Below are 19,959 nucleotides of genomic sequence, written 5' to 3' on the forward strand. Positions count from 1 at the left end.
ACCACAGCGTCTCGACGTTGCCGGTTCGACGACTCCGGGGCCTTATGCCCCGCACCTACGGCCGCTCGGGAGGCCTTATCTCGGGCCCACGCAACGGCACGTCATGCTACGCCATTTTTTCTCCTCCTCCCCCTTCTCCCACCGATTGATCGAACTTCACGGAAAACGGCCGTCGGTGGCCAGAGCGTTGGTGAGCTTCGTGCTTTTTTCCCCCCGGACGGCGTCTTTTTCCCCGCTGGACTCGTTACACGGGTATTGTTGCCGGCGGACGCGACGTGATTCGGTGGGTTTTGTTCGTACCCGAGCCGCATTCTTGGGGAATATCAATTAAAAGACATTCGATCCACGGTTGATTGTTGGACGTCGTTTCGCGCGATGCGGACGAACGCGGGGGGAACTGTATGAAATTGGGATTATCGACGGGGGAGGTGGGGCCAGGGGGGACAGGGATTGTCTTGTATACGGAGCAAATAAGAGAGAACGAGATTGATTGTTCGCAGTGTGAAAGTAAATGATCGAAAGCGTATGGAAAAGAACGGTGTCGAACGACTGCGTGGATTCGCTGACGTCGATCCTCAGCGAATTTCACCCTCGTCGATTTTTAGCAATCGGTCACGGGTCGTGGTCGCGTTTGCCTTCTCGGCTTCTACGCGATTTTTACGCGTTAAAAAGGTATAATAGAAACTGGCGTTCCTCGATGTTCACAGGTATGAAAGATAACAAATATTTCTGGTCATCAAAGCGTCGAAGCGACCTGATTTAATCCTTGTGCGTTTCTGGTGTCGTTGGGGCACCTATCTTCAGGTCGAGAAATCGCGAATCGAGCAAGAAGAAGACGCTCCATAAACGACGAGCCTAATTCGGCGGCAAAGGCCAAGTACGGGTATGTCTAAGGCGACTCTAACGATCATGGCTGTCGGGATACTTGCCCCGGACGAATGACCGGTATTCCGAGCGAGGGTCCCTGGATATACCCAATTCCTCGTCGATGTAATTGAAACGTAACCCCATTGTTAAGGCGTAATTGACTGACACCGTGCAGCCTCTTGCCTTGCCATAGCCGCGCTGACTCGATCCTGATCGAGCTCCGGGCAAAAACACCAATCAGGATGCCGCGGGCAAAAAACCAGCCCGGTAAAGCGACTAGCTGCTCTCTAACTTCCCTCGCCGTCTCTCCGTCACTCCTCGGGTCTCACACTCTCCCCCTCTTTCTGGCCGTAGCTCGGGCAACCGCTTCCAGAAAGAGAGAACTCGTCGATAAGGGTGTCTTCCAGCACCTTTTAAACACCAGGATCTCTTTTCGAAAACAGTAAGACTTTTCACAAAGAGAAGTCTCGTCGATGGGGGTGTCTTTCACATGTACAAAATTTGACGAAACTGTTATTAATCGTCTGTCAGCACGTAGAAATGGCTTTCTTCGGGGTTTCAAGGTAGAAGACCCCCTCGAGAACCGATTCTATTCTTTTCTTCCGGCCCCGGGGGGACCCGTTGATCTCCGATAGCCGCGAAACGGTCGGGCTCGATTTGTCAAACTCATCGTTTTCGTGGCCCGTTGAAAAACCGCTGGTCGTGATCCGGAGCGCGAAAAAACGTCGCGTTACCGTTAGAACGGCGAGGCGGACAGGTTTCGAGCGCGAAACGCCCGGTAGATGGTAAACGCCGATAAGCGCAACCGCGGCAAGAAAGTGTCGTCTTTATGCGCCGAAGAGAACGTTTCGGTCGGTGATTATTGCCCGCTGGTGCTTGCTCGATCGAGATCGCAAAAAGTTAATAAAGATCTCGAGGGGTCCGCGTCAAGGCTGCGCGACGTAAACGATCCTCCGCGATGGCCGAGCTGTGGTGAACCGAATTGCAGTAATCGAACTACGCGAAACTTTCACCATGATTCATCGAAAGCCTAATCTTTGTTTTTGTCGAAACAATGATCTTTCTTTTACCCTCTTGGTCAAATTCTGACACTTTTCAGGGGAGGAAAAATTATAAAAACGGAGAAATATTATCTAAGCTTCTGGAAATGATTTAACAAGTTCGCTTGTTTCTTCAACCAACTGGCCACAAAGTGCAGGCCAGAAAAGTAGAATATACGAAGATCTTTATCAAAAGATCACTCGAGTGGCGGTTCACGGTTACAGTGAACGCGTTATTACCCCCCTGGATCCTCTTTCTCTAATTAATATAATTACCGGAATCGAATACTTCCACGAACCGACTGCGTGTCGCCCTTTTGCAGTATCTCTCGAATAAACCAATCGTCAGTTTTACAACCTCGACTGACCTCGACCTGGGCCCATCGTGCTCCTCCCGTCGATGGTCGTTGCATCCGTGGCAGTCAATTAGAAAAGAAGCGCAGGCAAGCTTGAAGTCACGTTCACGCCTCCGCGCGTAAAGAAAAAACTCCCATCGCGTAATGGTCTTCCCGATATAAAACAATGTTCGCGCGAGCCGAGCATTCCTTGCTGCTTAAAATAGAAACACGTGTCGCGTGGACGAGGGATTATGGAAGGCCTCTTGAGAAGGCAAATTGCAATTGAATTTTGATTTTGTGAAGAATTGCACGGTTTTGGGTTGGGAAGTGGACGCGTCGAAGGACCTCCTGAGCTTTCGAAGACCGGGTAATGGAGTAGGGAGTACGCTGGAGGGGATATCCGTAGCCCAGGTATCTCTGCTGGACAGACCAACGACGATGGGGTTGAGAATGGAAGCGAGAGACGATGGACCGGCTAGCAAGGGTAGGGGATTAATTAATAACGTCGGTAATTGGACTCCGTTCGATCTAAGATAGCTTCTATAGCCCCTTCCTAACCTTGCATACCGCGGGGGATATGTGCTGCATGCTCGAATACTCCCCTCGACGCTTGGCCTCGTAGCTCGACCCGGGGCTTCTTGGTGGGCTTGATCCAGAGATGCATCGTATTTCCAGTTGTTCTGTTAACGTCCGGTCGTTTACGAGATCTATTCGATCACGTGCGCTTGGAAAATTAGAATTAATTGCCAGCTCCTACGCCCAATTGGCCGGCAAACCTGCCTCGTGCCTCGTGCTCCCGATAGTTGTTTAGAAACCGTGATGTTTCAAGTTTGCAAACATCGACGCGTTTATGATTTCCGAGTCTCTCCCGTAAACATCTAGTCGCTTCGACGATGTTTTTCCCGGAGCAATGGAATTAATTGGCAATTTCTGGCGCATTCGGTCAGAAGTAAAGTCCAAGTTCAATCTTATGTCTCCGCTTGGATCTATTCGATCACGTGTTTTTAGACCATTAAAATTAATTGGCAGTTTCTGGCCGTACTCGTTCAGGGATAAAATCCTACGATCTCGCGTCTTGGACTCCAGATCGATCCCCTCGTCGTCCGTAAATGTTTCTAATTTTCGTTCGATGACGTTTCAATGGAGGCTTCAAATTCACTGAGACTTTCTATCGATCTTCGGGCATCTGGCATAACCAGTTAGCTTGCTAGATTTATCCGATTATGAAGAAGATTCTGCTACGATGTCTCATGCTTGCCCCCAGAGGAATTCTAAGTTTCAGTCGTTATCCCGGACACTTTCGACGATTGTTCCGTGGCCACGGTGAGAACAATCGCCCATAAACACCTGAATATTTTTGTCGAAGGTTGCACACGGTGGTCTCGTCAAGGATAAACTTGCACCGTCGAAAGAAGTGACATCGGTGGCATTGAAACCTCCGTTCGCGAGATCACTCTTTCAGACATCCGCAGGTCGTTAATGTCTCAAAGAAGAATTCCGAGTTTTTGCCACGCGGGACTTCATCGTTCAGACGTCGAAGCCGAACGTTTTTGTCGAACTTCGGATTACCTGGACGACGCACGGCCGCGTCGCGTCGATGAGCAGTCGTTTGTATTAACATCGGCTATACTTCGGGCGACAGCGATTACCGTGACGCAAGAAAATAAGACCGATGACGGTTAATAGTGGCCCCGGAGAGTCATCATCGCCCCATGGTCGTGTCCCGGGGAACAGGATCCGTTGCCACGGGTAATTTAGAATCGATCGCGAGAACGCGTGGTCGCGGGGATAAGCGGATCTCGCGCGCGACGAACCTCCGACGAATTAAGTCACTGACAGCCCGACTTCCGTCCTCGCGGATCCTGCCCTCGAAAATATCATCGTCGCGCAAATTATCGTCTTGGCGGCCTCTAATTATGTTTAAACCGTGCATCGATCAACGAAGCGGGGCAGAAAAACCGATCCCCCCCGGGCCCGGATAACGACTATCGCCTGTACCTTTTCCTCGCTGTCTTCGTTCTGTCATCGTCATTAGCGTCAGGCTCCGCCGGCGCACGGGGTATATATAAGGGAGTTGGTGCGTTTATACGAGGTAAACAGTGCGTGGACGTGATTTAATTGAAACCCGAGGTGGCTCGGCGGTGCACCTCTCGCCGGGACTCGTTGTATGACTCAGAGTGCTCAGTCAAGAAGTCCATTGACTCGCCGAGTGACGTAAGCAATTAGTGCGCTGTTTTGTTTGCGCGAGTACACACGGCTTAAAGTTGTTTGAGTTCGAGTTCGAGTGGTGCACGGTTAGGCTCGGTGACTCGCCTCAAACCCTTCTTCCAACAACTTACTCCCCCACCTCCGGCAGAGAACCACACCGGCCTCTCGCTCTCCACCGTTCGCTTCTTCTTCGTCTTCTGCTCCTCTTCAACCATTTCCCTCCCTCCCTCCCGCCCCCCCCCCTGGCTCCTCCGCCACTTTCTGCTTATTCTTCTGCCTTTCTTGCCCCGCTCGTTCCGTTCTTCTTCTGCTTTTTCTCCCCTTGATCAGACCCTTTAACGTTCTCTCGCGATCCTCCGCCGCGAACTACGCGCCTCCGGGCCCCCTTTGTCCTCGGCCCAAGCTCGTTTTCCTAAATCCGAACGGTCCACCGGTGCTTATATTCTTTTCGTCGTGTAATTACACCGAATCGGTCCGCGGCTGATCTCGCGAGAGCGGATTCGAGTAATTGCTTTCGCTTTTGCCGCGCAAGAACGCTTCCTCGATCCACTTCGGACGCAGTCGCGTCGCGCAACAATGTTCGCGGTCGAACAACCTTGGGGAACACGAGCCTCGTTATTTCTTCTGGGGGTATCTGGCCGGGCGAATTTTATCCTCCGATAAAACAGAAACGACGAATAAATTCTGAGGTTTATTTAAGAGGGAACGCTGTTTTTGTTGCGTGAAAAATCGCCCCGCGTTCGCCGGTGTACGCGTAGCGTTCTTAAAACTGGATTTATCGAACCTTGTCTCTGCTGATGAATAATTTATGCAGCAACAATTTGTGCCCAACGAGTAGAACCGCATTCGTATCATTTTTTAATTGCCACTTTGGTAGATTTAAATCGGGGAAGACAGATTAGACAAATTAGAGCTTATTTAATAGTTTGATCAATTAGATAAAGTGCTATGGAATTTTTTTCGAACACTTGATAGATACAGAAGTCAAGTTTTATTCCAGTTATTATTTTTTACTTGATGATACGAACCGGAAATCACACGATTCTTATGAAAATTGTGCGAGATCAAAGATAATCTGTATCTGACTATAATTTTTGTGGAACGATCTATGGTTGGTAGATTAACTTTTTAGTGGCCCGATACAAAGTCCAAAGGATTTCTGAAAAATCCAAGATATTGCAGTGGCACGACGACGGTTCAGCCGGAGCGTGAAATACGAAACCGCAAACAGTTAGCGACATCAGAAAAAGGACATTTCAAAAAGGAGCATCGAGTCGAGGAAAGTATGCACTGACACGAGTCGGCCATCAAGGCAGTCTTACCAACGCGACCGTGCCGCCTGCCAAAACTCGAATCTGCGTTCTTTGAATTTTTAAGGGTTTTGGCGCGAGGATGACGCGCCGGGTCAAAGTTCAAAGAATTGTCCTCTGGTCCGCGATTCGAGATAACGAAGAAAGACGGTGACGCAGGCTTCGCGGAATGTTTACTCGAAAACCAGATAAGTGGATAGATCGATACGGTACACATTATTTATTATTGATATCTGCGAGTTTACACCCTTTATTTGCGTTCGATAAATAATCGTATCACAAAATGGTTAATTATAGCGACGTTTGAGTAGACTTCATTCGAGTCATTTATGAGAAGAGACGTATATCTAATATCTTATTTATTAAAATTCTATTCAGATAGAGAGTTTAATCTTTGAACTTAATGATTTACCAGTTCTCTGGACACATCGACGTGGGTTTCGTTTCACGGAGAACAGGTATGTGCCTAATCGGTGGACCATGAAACTTGATCCACTCTAATAAGGAGACGTAATATATTCATCGATAATTTCAAATAAAAATCCAAGGTCCGCCATGGTTCGTAATTACGTTTAAAGCTTGTAAGCAAAGAATGGCTGTTTTTGATGGGACCAACAGGGGGTTGAAAAATATTTTGCACCGTTCTGGATCTCGTGCACTTTTGGCTGGAGATAAACTGAACTTATCGATAGCACAGGTTACCGATATTCGACGATGTTTATCGAGAACGTTATCGTCGGCAGCAGAAGGTTCCAGCGAACAAGAATCCAAGGTAGCGCGAAACGTCGCCCGATCAATCAAAGAGTAACGACGATCGTCAGCGGTGAGGGCGGCCGCCGACCGATAACCACCGTCGCTCTCCACAATAGGAACCTGTTGAGTCACGTAACGTCGGTCGCCGTCCCGACGCACAGTAGAACATCGTCAACATTCGAATAATTAATTCGCAAAGTCTCCAAACATCGCCGTACGCTCGTTAAAAAACGTCCCAATTCACGATGGCAACTCTTGGACGCAATGGAGTAAGGGTAGCGCGTCGCTGTTTAACATATTCAAATGTCGTATCGTTCGTTTCTATCGGTGAAAGGTATAATTAAATTTTGATGGTCCATTACCAGTAAACGATTTCAATATGTCCATAAAGTTTCTTCACGGTCCGACTTCCGCATTGAGAGATCCCGGTGTAACAATTATGCGCATACCCCTATTGAATTTGAATTGTAAAGGTGTGCTCGCCCCTGTTTGTATTCTTAAAGTGCTTGATATCAAGGGTTTATGCCCCCCCATAATAAAGTATTATAATTATTAATTATTCAGGAACGTTGTGCATTAAGTCAGTGTCCTCCAAAGTGGGGTGTGTCCCTTCGAGGGGGCGGAGGGCCTTGCAAATCAAGGGGTTTGCAAATGAAAATTTTCTTTTTCTATTAATAAAACTGCATTCTTTTCTGTAGATATTCTTTTCTGCAGATAATGGCTATTAATTCCTGTGTAAATCGATTGGGAATCTCGACTTTCATATAAAGTGTATAGCGACTGCATAACCAGTGCCCGTATCGGGCTTGGTGCGCGTAATCTTTGCGATTGTCGAAGATATTTGCGTCGCCAAGGTGTGGAAAATTTCAAGGCTCGTGTTCGCATAAAATGTTAAGTCCGTATCGTCTAAGGTGGAGCCCCTGATAATCCTCGGGAGATTAGTCGGCAAAAAGCGAATATTTAACTCTCGTTCGTACTTGAATATTCTGCCATAAGATTAAGACAACTCTACGTTACAATCTACCGAAATTTCTTGCTTCACACTCGAACGAATACTTCTGCTAGAAATAAGAAAATAAATATTGGACTTTCTGGGGCCCAATTTAGTCCCACCACACTGTGTCTCTGCCTGACACTTTAGCGGCGCGTTTTGAAACGACCAGTAGATTTTGGACGCGACTTTTCACGTTTCCGAGAAGAAGTTTGCACGTTAAACAGGCCCACGGCCTTAAACGGGCTGCCCCGACGTTCTGCTTGACAACTTCCTGAGATAAGCGGCACCGATAGAGGCGTAAGCTCCTCTGCCCGCCGCCTCGCCCCTCGTCCCACACTCGTGCTCCCCGGCTCATCGAGGACCCTATCTTATCTACTACAAACAAGAATTACGTTTGCCGCGTAATCTCCGGCCGACTCGCGATTTATTGCACGAACCGACAACCGGGGCCCTGCGAAATCCGGAGATCGCACGCGTCACCGACGACCGCGACCCTGCCCCCCTCCTAAAAAGGCGGCCGCCCTTATATAAGAATGATTTACCTGGCCCCGCTCGTCTGGGCCCTACCCCCACTCCGCTCGCTTTCCCAGAATTAATTTCTTCCCGTTCGTCGTGTTCCCTGTCGCTCGTCGCGCCTCGTCACGCTGGATTATTCGCGGGCATAATTAACGCGGCGACAACGGCTCGAATTAGTTCCAGACGAGATACATTTTTTAAAAGTATGGTTATTTCAGCCCGTATCGTGGAACCACGAGGTTTGTCATAGCGTATAACACGATAGTCACGTTTCTAAAAAATGTTTAATCGTGTTACACGGGATCTGAGACTCTTATTCTGGTTTGGTGACTATAATGAACATATTAGAACTGTTTTGGATATTATTAATTCTTTGGCTTCCACGGAAAAATATTCTAGACAAGTCACTTTCAAATTAATTGCACAGAATGCATGTAATAATAGAAATTCTATACTAAGGGTTAGTCGATAAAAGAGAAACGTGAAGGTATATTTTGAGATGATTGTTCCACTATTGCAGAGAATGAAACACACCTCGAATTGCAAGGTGCATGGATTTCAGGGGATCCCGATATGTCTTCGGCGGTTAGGTCAATTACGATGCGAGCGTCGGGAGTAATTCGCAATTTATTTGTCCATTTTGACACGGCACCGGAGGATACTCGTAAAAAATCCAGCAGGACGTTAGCGACGGGAAGGAGAGGGCCGCTGAAAAGGCCGTAGCGAGTTCTTTTTCCTTCGGTGGCCGCTCGCCCCGGACCCCTGCCGGGGCGACCTGCCTCCACCCCTCGCGTCCGCGACCCACGAGCAACTCCCATTCCATCTCATTCCCCAAGGGGTTAGTTTTCACGCGGGTTAGGCGAGTAATACGAGCTGCCACTCAAGGGCCGTTCTGTATTACCGGTCGAGTAATTATGGCAAAGCCTCCGCGCACAGACGCGCCCGGGCGCCGTCGAAACGACGAGGCTACATTGTAACGTTATGAGTTTAAATTGTTGCTAAAACAAGCAACCAGTCGGGGGGAGGGAGAGAGAGAGGAGCAGTCGCTCCGACGTTTCTGTCACGACCTGCCTTCCGACCGAGTAATTACGACCCCAAACGTTATTCCTGACCGGGGTCAAAAGAGAATCCGTAAAGCGTTTCGTTTCTCCTCGACGAATCGCTGCTATCTAATTGTAAGATTGCTTTAACGACGAATCATGCCTCGCGATGCCACGTTACAGCACTCGTGTGTGCAAGTAATTGCTCGTCGGACCAATTGGGTACCACGGTAATGGAACTATTATTTCACGAGGAGAACAGGGTTCCTTCAAAAAATCGAGAGAGGGTTGATTCTACGTGGAATAACAAATCGAAAATGTGGAATAAAATTTTATCGTAGTGTATTCTGTTCTCGAGATAATTGAGTTCGAATATTTACATATCTGTCTGTCTGATATGTCTGTTTCTACTTACACCGATCTCCAAGTTGCACTCTATTGCATGCGTGTTCTATCGATTCTAAAAATTAATCAATTCCTCTGTGTAGTATTGTTCTAAGAGTCAATTAAAAAAAGTGGAAGTAATGGCTACTCTACGGTGGATGTTCGAAGAACGATACGTTAATTCTGTGTCGCGTTTATTTCGAAATCCCGTCCATGGAAAGAAACCTCTTACGACATATTTCGAGTATTCTTTCGTTCGTTCGACGGGAATGCGTCTGACAACCTTAATACACTTCTGTTTAGCCGATGAGAATGTGCCTGACAGCCTAGACTGTACCTTATTGTATCATCGAGGAAAGTGAGGGTACGCAAACCCGCGAAGTGTACCGGATCCATTACATACTGAGCTATCTGTGCAGTGTACACAATGCTCGCTCAACTTACATACCATCGAGGATTTAATTTCGGCTCCACCTTCTTTGAAGCGGTACTTATCCAATTCGAGTCGCGTGCTCGTCACTTTAACGATGTTTATTTTACCCAGAGGCTGTAACAAACTGAAACGCTTACAGCAGCCACGCCGAACCCGTTTCGGCCCTAAGGGTTAGTTTGCTCTCTGCTACTGTATGTATAATTATTTTACGACTACCAATAACGGATCAAACGCAATTTTCCAACCACCCAAACACCAGCTACCATGAACAGACGCGTGCAGAATTAAAGAAGAGTAATTTTATAAAACATGGAGGACGACTCTTTCAAAGCTCGACATAATAGGAAAAAATTTGAGCAGGCAAACTCGAATAGAGTCGTTAGGGGGGGCTGCGTGTTTGACACGACTGGTTAACAGCGACGTTTCAATCTCGTTAGATGCATTCGTGCCCGTCGTATTTGAACGAAACGATTCGCAATAAGATATTTTCACCTTTCCGCGAGGAATCACGGAAGCTAGCGAAACGGTTAACGAAAAGTACGTACGCCTGCGTTGCTTATTAAAATTTCAGCAAACCAACGGTTTGATATCTCGGTCGTTAAAATCGAATGCCCCGCGGATAGCTTACCGTTAAACTTTTATGGTCGTTGCGCTTGTATTTGTATTAATTACGGGCCATATTAGCCTTATTAGACTAATTAGACCCGGGATACATATTTGTGCAACGCGGTGTACGAAGCCCAAAGTACCACGGCTTATGTTTGCGCGCGCATGATAACTGTGATCTGAAATCTAAATTCCGAATCAACGAGTTAGGAATTCCCATTCGGAGGTAACGAATGAAAAATGCGTTTGAAGATTGGTGGAAAATTTACGGACGCCATTATTTCACCGACAAAGCTAAATCGGAAGGAACTCCTCGCCCCGTGCGCAAACTCTCCGTACGTTAAAATGAAACATGGTTAATTTCAAATGCGGTACCAAACAGGTAGCTCGGGGAACATGTTCGTAAAAACAATGTTCCTTATTAAAGCTCCTCTCCCGAGTAGCAACTTTTCTGCATTTTACCATTTAATTGTACAGTTACTGAAAGTATAATAAATATGAAACCGGGAATCTTAGAATATTTCAACATTTTTTTTTTAATGAGATATTGTCCTTTAAAATAATTTCAAAGAAACGAGTGCAGGTATGGACTTTCCCTTTTGCAGAGTGTTTGTTTAAAAAGTGAAAGGAATGAATCGTTTGTTTATCAGAGTTAATCAATTGGGTATTTCCTATGTCTGTGCTTTTTCGGGAAGACGGGGTGTCGCAGTGGGGGTGTACTTTCGCTGATGGAAGTTTGGCAATGCAGAGGAATTTCCTCCAGGTTCAGGCCTGGTGATGTCACTTGTCGAGGGTCGCTTGACCCCGCCTTGCAGCCCTTCAGAAATCCATGGTTTATGACATGTGCAATTCGCCACTGAGGCCAAGAAAACAAGCCTCGTTAAAAATACGGAGAGAACGGCTTTCTCGAAAGTGGCCTTTTCGACTCTGCTTGTCGTAAACCATGCTAGCCGTTTGCACGCCAAATGTTACTTTTGTAGCCGCTACAGATCGTTGGAGTTTCGGAAAATCGGTTCCACGGGTCGTCGAGTGGCCGCCGCGACGCTCGGGCAAAAATTCCTCGAGTCCGAGCGTATCGACACGCGAAAGTCGCGAGGCGCGACGGTTACAGCACGGCGCGTCATTCATCGTGGCTTTTCCGGCTGTTTATCGCGATAGTCTGGCGAACGGGAAGCGGCACAATGGCGGACACGCTGGAACAAAGAGCCGCTCGTGCAGGTATCGCGGCGTGTTGCTCGGTATCGCCCTCGTAACGTCGTTCGTGCCGCAAGGGTGGAGTGATAAAGAGACGGCGACGCGACACGCCGCGGAAACGCGACGGGGGACGCGGGACGACGACATCCAAGGGCTCGACGAGCGGGAAACGCGTACGAGCGTCAAGTAGTGGTTCCACAGTTCGATAGGTCCACGGGAAAAAGGAAAAGGGACCCGTGTATTTCGTCCGGTGACAATCGCGTAGCGACGCCTCTGGCGTCCCTTCGATACGACACCCTCGTCCGTACGAATTAGACGATTCACAATCGACACACTGTTCTCGAGACTGCAACCTTTATTGCAACCAGGCTGACGGGTTAAATTATTCGATTCATTAACAATATTCTAGTATGGTAATATTAGGGTAGACATATATTTTAACGTAGATTTTTATTTCCATCTGAGAAAAGTTCTGAGTGAATTTAGAGGAATAGGATCTTTGCAAGAAAGAATGAACGTCTTCAGAGTAGACATAGAGATACTTCACATTTTTTACCTGAGTTATTTTATCTTCTGTTTCCTGTTTGGTACCAATTAATTATAAACGCGTTGATGTGTTGAAAAAATTCAAGTGACAATGATCGCAAACGACACAACGAGCAAAGAACGAGTGTTTCTTTTGCAAGTAAGAATGCATCGTTGAATTTCAAGGAGACTGGAGAATTAGCGACGCGCGAATCAACGTCATTTGCATGTGCATTAGGAATAGCGACCGCGAACGTCCCAATGGGAAAATATAGAAGGTAACACAATGCTTCTCGAGCGATAACACTAAAAATGTCTTACCCGTATTTGGTTGGAGTATCTTTAATCGTCTGGATCGATCGGGGAACGGGCGGCGTGGGCGATCCACAATCGCAGGCAGAACGAGATCGCCGGCCAAAACCGAAATTTATTGGCCGCGGCGCATTCGTTCCGTTAGTCGATTAGGCTCTGCGCCTTAGAATCGCCCGATAAATAATAATTTGCCATCCCGTCGACGTGGAATCGCGTGTTTACGAACCGCGATACGAAATAATCGCGAACCCCCGCTCCGACGAATTTTACCAATAGACACAACTGCACTCCACTTACAAATGTTTACTTTAATAACGTTTCGACCTATTCCAGTATCTTTTACTAGTCTTCAAAGAAACAGACTTTCCACTGGTAGATTATTTTTTAGTCTCGTGGATCACACCTTGTAAATCAAAATTTTCCAAAAGTAATCCAACTGATCGAAACTATTGTATATATACCACGCACTAAACCAAACTGAACAATAATCTATCACTTTCGAATTCGTAACAAAAAACAATGAAATTACGAAACCACAAGTCAGCCACGGATCTGCACCAAACCAAGACGAAACAGTCGCTCCAAGATACATGGTTGGGTTCGTCGAAGCAAAGGACCCAGGAAGCGTTTCACCGATGACGAGAGATCACGAATTCCCCGGGGATCGAGGATCCCCGCGACCTCGGTGGATCGAAACTTCGTAGACGCGCACGCGAGTTCCCAATCCCCGTGGCGCGAATTCCGGCTTCGATTTTCGATCGACTGGCATCGCGAGAACCGTGGCACACACGTACCCGTTCCTCCGGCACGTACACATGCATATGTATAATAATAATGGCGGCGATGCTTGCGCGGCGAGAAAATAATGTGAGAACGATTTCTTCCTGGGCGCATCATTATCTCCCTCTTTTCTCTCCGAAGCGATCGATCTGTCGAGCCGATTCCGAGCCGGACCGGACAACCCTGCAATTACTATCTATTATCTCCTGGCGTGGGTGTAGGTATAATCTCGCGATCGTGTCGAGAGCCACTCTGGTTCCCTTCTCCCCGTCCACGTCCACCAGCCACCCCCTTCTTCTCCAGCCCCCTCGACGCCCGCTTTCGCCTGTTCGCCGCTCCTCGAAACACTAACCTCCGTTAACGGAAAGCAGAGCAAATAGAGAGAGGCGGCCCGTGGCGGGGGAGAGTGGGCCTCGAACGGCTAAGATACCGTCGAAGGAGATGAAGAGAACGAGGAAGGTTACAATGGCCGTGTCGTGCGCCGACAAGAAACCGGTCTTTTTGCGGGCTGAAAATCTACGGGCTTTCCTACCCGCGACACTTCGACATTATTCTTCCCGCGATCCCGAGTATCTGGGACTTTTGACGGTTCCAACATGTCGGCCATCCGGGCATTCGAATCGAGTCGAGTGGATAAAACGAGTTCTACTTCGAGGAACACCTGTTAATCTTAGACTTTGAGCAGAGATGATCGAGGACTCTGGAAACTGTCGAATCGAGTACAGCGATCATTCCCCCCAGTTGAGAGAGATAGAAGTGTTCATTTTCAAAATTTTCGAGCTACCTTGTTGCAATCTTTGATTTAAAGTTTCTGGAAGCTTCCGACTCGGTCATTGACCCAAGAATCGTCCAAAGAGTTTAGAAATCATCGTTGTACTCTCCTATCAAATTCCTGTTGTCGGTCGCAGGGGAGGAATGCTCACGAAGGACGATTTTCAAGGAGCCAAACGTAAAACCATGTTGAACGTTGACGCGAAGTACAATGGACGGCATCAAGTGCTCCGTGAGCTTAGACGACTGCAGTAAACGGGCACCGTAACAGTCGAGAACAGTCGTTCCGTTTTCGACCTTTCAGTTTGCTCCTTGAACGTTTACTCGATTAGCATATGCAAATACTCCAGAAAAGGGGGTCAAGCTTATTTATATATTTCGATGCAGTCGCGTTTGCCCCTCGCCATCGATCCGAGAGATTTCCTCTCGTTCGAGAACATTTTCGCGAGCATCTGGCGCAGACTGATTTACGCCCGTTTAATCAACTTATCCGAATCTAAAAGTCGCAAGAATTACTAAAACAGAGGGGTCGAGGTATCGAGGGATGGAATAGAAAAATATTTTTCAACCCCGGGGCAATTACGATCGATGGAAATTTTAGGAGAAATCGTTCGCGACACGGAGGATCCCTTTTGCAGAAATGATTCAGCGTTTCATACGCGGAGGATTCCCACAGTTGCTCGCCAGCAATCGCGAGTTCTTCGTCTTCTTCTTCTTCTTCCTCCGCGACCGTTCGTGGATGCCCCCCCACCAGCCATTCCGCTTTTAAAGACTCGCGCGGGGGCCCGTGGAGATTCCAGATGGTCGTTTTTTATGGATTTACATTATTTACAAACTGGTTTCTCGCGATGTGAAATAAAAATCGTTGTCTCCCACCCCGCCACCTTCGGGGGCCGACAGAAGCGCGTCGAAAAAACCGTGGAAAGGGAGCCTCTGGCTCCCCTCCGTAAGACGGACGACTCGCGCGGCATTGCGCGACGTATATGTACGTCACGGTGTCCCCGCGACTCGTAAGTACGTCGATGAGCTGTAACTGGTACGAGAAAAACAAAAAAAAACTGATCACGGACAGGGCCCCGAAAAAACGCACGCGTATCGTCCGATCGGAGAATCCTTCTGTGCTCGTACTTCGATTTGTCTTCGGTTTTTCGATATCGCTTTTTGACGCCGTGATGGACGTCGAAGAAAAGTCTCTTAGGCAGGACCTGCCGCGGCGATGGTCGATCGTTCTCGATCGTTAGATTTTTTACTTTACCCTTCGAGGAAGCAATTGGTAATAACTGGATCTTGCTATCGATCCCTTCTTGGCATTGTTTTCGATCGAGAGCAAACTTGCTTTAAATATAAATATACGCCACGTTAAATATAAGCCTGGGTTAATTTTTGGCGAATTTTAATTGACAATTTAATACCTCCAGAATTATCGAAGTATTTTACTTTTTAATATTGCATATTTTATATCGTTTTCTCAGTCACTGCAATTCAGATGGAAGATTTTGTTTTTTTTAAAGGGAATGTTAGTTGGGTTTCCTGACGACAGTTTCTCAAAAACGAGAACGCCGATAGATTATGGTCGTAGGAAGGGGCGGGCAGTACTTACGCGGCAACTTTGCGCGAAAGTTCCGTACGAAAGATTCCAGGTTGGGAATACTGGCCAGAATAGTATCATCGTGGCAACTACCAGAAGAAGAAGGCCAGTCAATGGAACGTTAATTACGTTCAAGCGCGCTGCATCGAGTTAATTAATATTTCAGACAGCGAGGAAATAAACTTCGGAATTGACAAACGACCCTCGCTTCTTTTTCGCGTTACTCGGGCCCGGAGTCGGGCGCAGATAAAACGGTATAAATTAAGTTAACGTTCCCGGTTTACACGCGAAACAGGCGTCACCGTTGTCGCGTTACAACATTTTTATACCGGCGGCCATATATTACCCGAAAGCGTAAGCCTAGGAGGTATCTAAGCGAAAATAACCGGTTTTATCTAAATAGCGTTGTACCGGTGGTTAGCGCGAGGCCTCCCATTTTTCCGAACCGCGTCAACCAGCCGTGCAGGGGGACCCGTACACCCTACTTCATAATTATCACCGCTCTTATCCAAAGCGAAACGCATTCAAAAACTACTTACGAAATTACTCGACCGCTGGAAGAAATATTCTCCACGTTTACCCTTTGATACGCGATTTAGACACGAGCTATTTTTCGTACATGCTTGCGAAAAAGAGCAGGATTGTTGTGAGAATACCACGAGAAAAGAATTCTTGGTTGGCGTAAAGAATTTGTGATGATTTAGACTCGTGTTTAAATGCACCAAAGAGACAGAGAAAATTGACAAAAAAATATCTTTTTCTAGAGTCGTAGCCATTTTTCTACTCTGAAATCTCTGTCATAAGTTGACCTACAGTATTGCCTCGCTACTTGGACAAATTTGTGGTCTGGATACTTGCAAAGGAACTCTGATTTCCCAGATTAATTTAACAAGCTTTAATGTTTTGTTGCAAAGTTTAGTAAATTATCAGATCTGATTTCGGTGTAATCCGTTCGAAGCGTTTTTTTTTTTTAAAAAAGATACCGCGTGACCTAATACTTATAGACGGGTATGTACACGCGCGGAAACAATTTTCAATTTGCCGGTAGTGGCGGGGCCGCTCGACCGATTCGGAAACAATTAAGCGATAAATTCCGCGATGGGCGCGTTTAATAAAATCGCGTCTCTACGCCGCGGCGGTCGTAAACAGATTCCGTTCGCGCTGAAATTTCCTCGGATCGTCGGGGTCCCGCGGACGCGGCCTGTTTTTTTTTTTCGTATCCGCGCGACGCGTCGCTCTTAATTAACGCCTTTTTATGCCGATTAGGCCACTTGTAATAATCACGATACCGCTGACACTCCATATTTCACGGTTTTAACGACGCCGTAAAAACTTGGACCCGTCGCGGACGCCCCGAAGAATTTTCTGGGAAGAGGAGAGAGACGGCGGAGGCAGAAAGACAGCCGGAAAGACGGGACAGAAGAAAGCTGATGATCCCACTACGTGTCACCCAATCAACCGGTCGCCCCTGGCGTGGCGAATTAATATAATTTATGAAAATGAGCCCAGCCCGGCCCGATGGCCACTCGATTCTCGCTTGGCATTCGTAGTGTCTACGATTCCGACTCGTCAGAATTCCGCGTTTACCGTGAGCCGATTTCCACCCGTTCGATTATTTATTTTGTGCCTAACTCCCCCCCCCCTCCTGATTAGGCACTTCGAATTAATTTCACGACCAAACTTATTAACGAACGCGCGATACTCGAGGGCGACCGAAATACCTCGGGATCGTCTGGCTTTTAATTCCGTCGATTCGATCCCGACAACTTCGATTCAACGGTGAACGAAGAACGTGTTTCGACTGTAATTAAAATTAATTGGTAATAACAGACCGTACAAAAAGTGATTGAAAATAGAAAATGCGAACGATCAGCTTTCAATCGCTAATCGAAATTTTGCCTGACAATCATCGGTATTTTGTTACGAAATTTTCGATACGTTCAATTTACATCGCGGACGGTTGATTAATTACCCGGGAGCAGCTTTCTCGTTTCCGCGATTTTTTCGATTCGATGTTTGTCGAAATCTTGTAGCTCCCGGAATATGAAAGGAAAACAAATCGAACCAGCAGAAGTTTCATTTTAACCTGATACTTTCGCATGCATCCGCGGAATTGTTTTCGTACGCGTTCGCCTGAAATTCACCGTGACCACTCTGCAAATCGTTTACAATATCGGTTTCGTTAAAAAACGTGCAAAATGATCGATTAATCGATCCCGCCGTTGCGAAAGTTACGTGCATGCACGCGTTGCCAGAAGAAATATTTTTCCGCGAACGGGTAATAATATTTTATGAATAAAAATTGGTTACGGGCGCGTAAACTGAAGGAAACGAAGGGAAACTCTGTCCTGTGTATTAAATATCAACGAAGACGTCGATAGAATTCCGTTGCGATTTTTTAATTAGCATGTACCATTGCTTCTGGCTGAAACGGTTCGTTAAGTTATTTCCTCCTCCAGTTTTAATTCAACGTCTTCATTACGCAGGACTAAGGGTACGAATGCACGATAGAAAAATGAATAAAACAAGAAGCAAGGTACGCAGGTACGTAAGAAACGAGGTGTAAATAAAATGCTGCTATTAAAACTTAACTTCGATACATTGTATGTATATGGTATTTCTACATTTAACGATCAAGATACATAAATCTCCCATGAGCCTGGGCAAGAAATAAACGAAGTGAGGATCCTTAACAGATTTGTAAAAGCACTTAATTTAATAAGGTTCTTTAATGTTATCTGTAATCTTCTGTCGAATGACGTACCTAATCGGAACAACACCTGCAAAATTCACCGATCGAGTTCCACAGGATTAATGCACGATGCTTCCTTACGTGGACATTAATTACCGGTGCAGTAATCAATTCATGAATACGTAAGCGACCGAGAACTAATTTTCTTTTCGAAATTAATGCAATCGAGTACGATTAAGGGAATTAATAATTGCTTCTTCTAATTGCACACCCTCCGAAGCATTCGTTCATTAATATTTAACCCGCTGTTAATCTAAATGTAGATTCATCGAATCAGGCTTGCAATTACTCTTTCTAGAAATGATTAAGAATAGAACCAATTCGAGCAAAGAGATGATGATTATTTTCTGTTTAGAGCAACGATCGTGGAGTTGACGATTATCTTTCGGAAATAAATTTAATTTCAAGATAGATACGAGCGAAAGTTTAGTGGTCGAGCATCGATCATGGTGTTGACAAATCGGAGGCGAAGACCTGTCGCGCCAGGGCACCGGAAGCACACAATTTTTCCGGTATCGGGTGTTCGATAAGAAAGCGCGAGTAACGCGTTACACAGGCGGTAGAACAGAGCTCGTAAGTAGTTTCAGGTTAGCGATCCCTGGTTTCGTATTTACGAGGTTCCGCTATTTAAACGCGCACTTACGTTCGTTACATGCATTTCAGATTAGCTGTCCGTCTGACCGGGGAAAGGGGTGCCCCATTGGCGACGCAAGGTTCACTGATTTACCGGAAACGAAGGTTCACTCGGGCTGCGAATTAGTCAGTGAAACACCAACGTTGCAATTATCGCGAAAATCAAGCGTCGAACTAAAAATGAAAAGGGACGACGCTCGAAGCGAGAGCGAACGAATTCAGAAATGTCTCTTATCGAGCATCTCGCGAGACATTGTATCGAGTACCGTAAGAGTCGCGGGGCGAGCAAGGATGCGATTCGCGCCGCGATTACGCGTTTTGCTCGGTGAAAAACGAGCCTCGTTCCTGGACGGTGTCTCGCAGGCATCAAGGTCGAGGATAACCGCACGCAAGAAGCGTCGAGTCAGGGACCCGGTGACAAGCTACCTCGACCCGGTAATAATTCACGATGATCGTATCGAACGAATACACGTATTTGATATCAAACGGTCGATTTGACTGGTTCTCGGCGCGCGGAGAAGTGGAACAGTCGCCTTATCTTCCGCATAAATTTCCTTTATCTGCGTGCGCCGCTTTCTAGATGCAACTTCGCGCGCTTTTCGCGATGTCGAAACGAAACGTTTGCGGAAACCGGGCTGTGTTCCGTCGGAATACACGCTAGAAATGACCGTAGCGAGCTTCCATGGCTTCTGGAGGCTCGCGAATCGTCCATTTTTAAATATGATTCGATACTAAGTCTTTGGAAGCAGAGCAAAATGTATTTATAGGCTGTAAGGTTTAAATTTGGTTCCTTCACTCACCAAAGTTGTTTCTCGACCTGGGTCTGGATCTGCAACAAAATTTGAAAAATTCGTAAAAAATCGTGGAGTTTAAATTTGGTAAATATGCAGGGAGATTCGGGTGGATCAATATTGG

At 46.7% G+C, this 19,959-nt stretch overlaps 1 protein-coding gene across 2 annotated transcripts in view; it reads right to left on the bottom strand.

Annotated features, from left to right (window-relative positions):
- LOC122396021 (LIM/homeobox protein Lhx9) overlaps positions 1-19,959 on the bottom strand; it is a 441,838-nt gene that overhangs the window by 196,605 nt on the left and 225,274 nt on the right. The window contains exon 2 of one of the 2 annotated variants that reach the window (XM_043394098.1): positions 19,845-19,873. The exons of the other annotated variant lie outside the window; for it this stretch is intronic. The gene's annotated coding sequence lies outside the window, so the exon portion shown is untranslated. The remainder of the gene's footprint in view (positions 1-19,844; positions 19,874-19,959) is intronic. 2 annotated transcript variants of the gene reach the window in all.

Source organism: Colletes gigas, unplaced genomic scaffold, assembly GCF_013123115.1.
Source record: "Colletes gigas isolate AHSC1104 unplaced genomic scaffold, ASM1312311v1 Colletes_gigas_Sc00006, whole genome shotgun sequence".
Classification (NCBI taxonomy): Eukaryota; Metazoa; Arthropoda; class Insecta; order Hymenoptera; family Colletidae; genus Colletes; species Colletes gigas.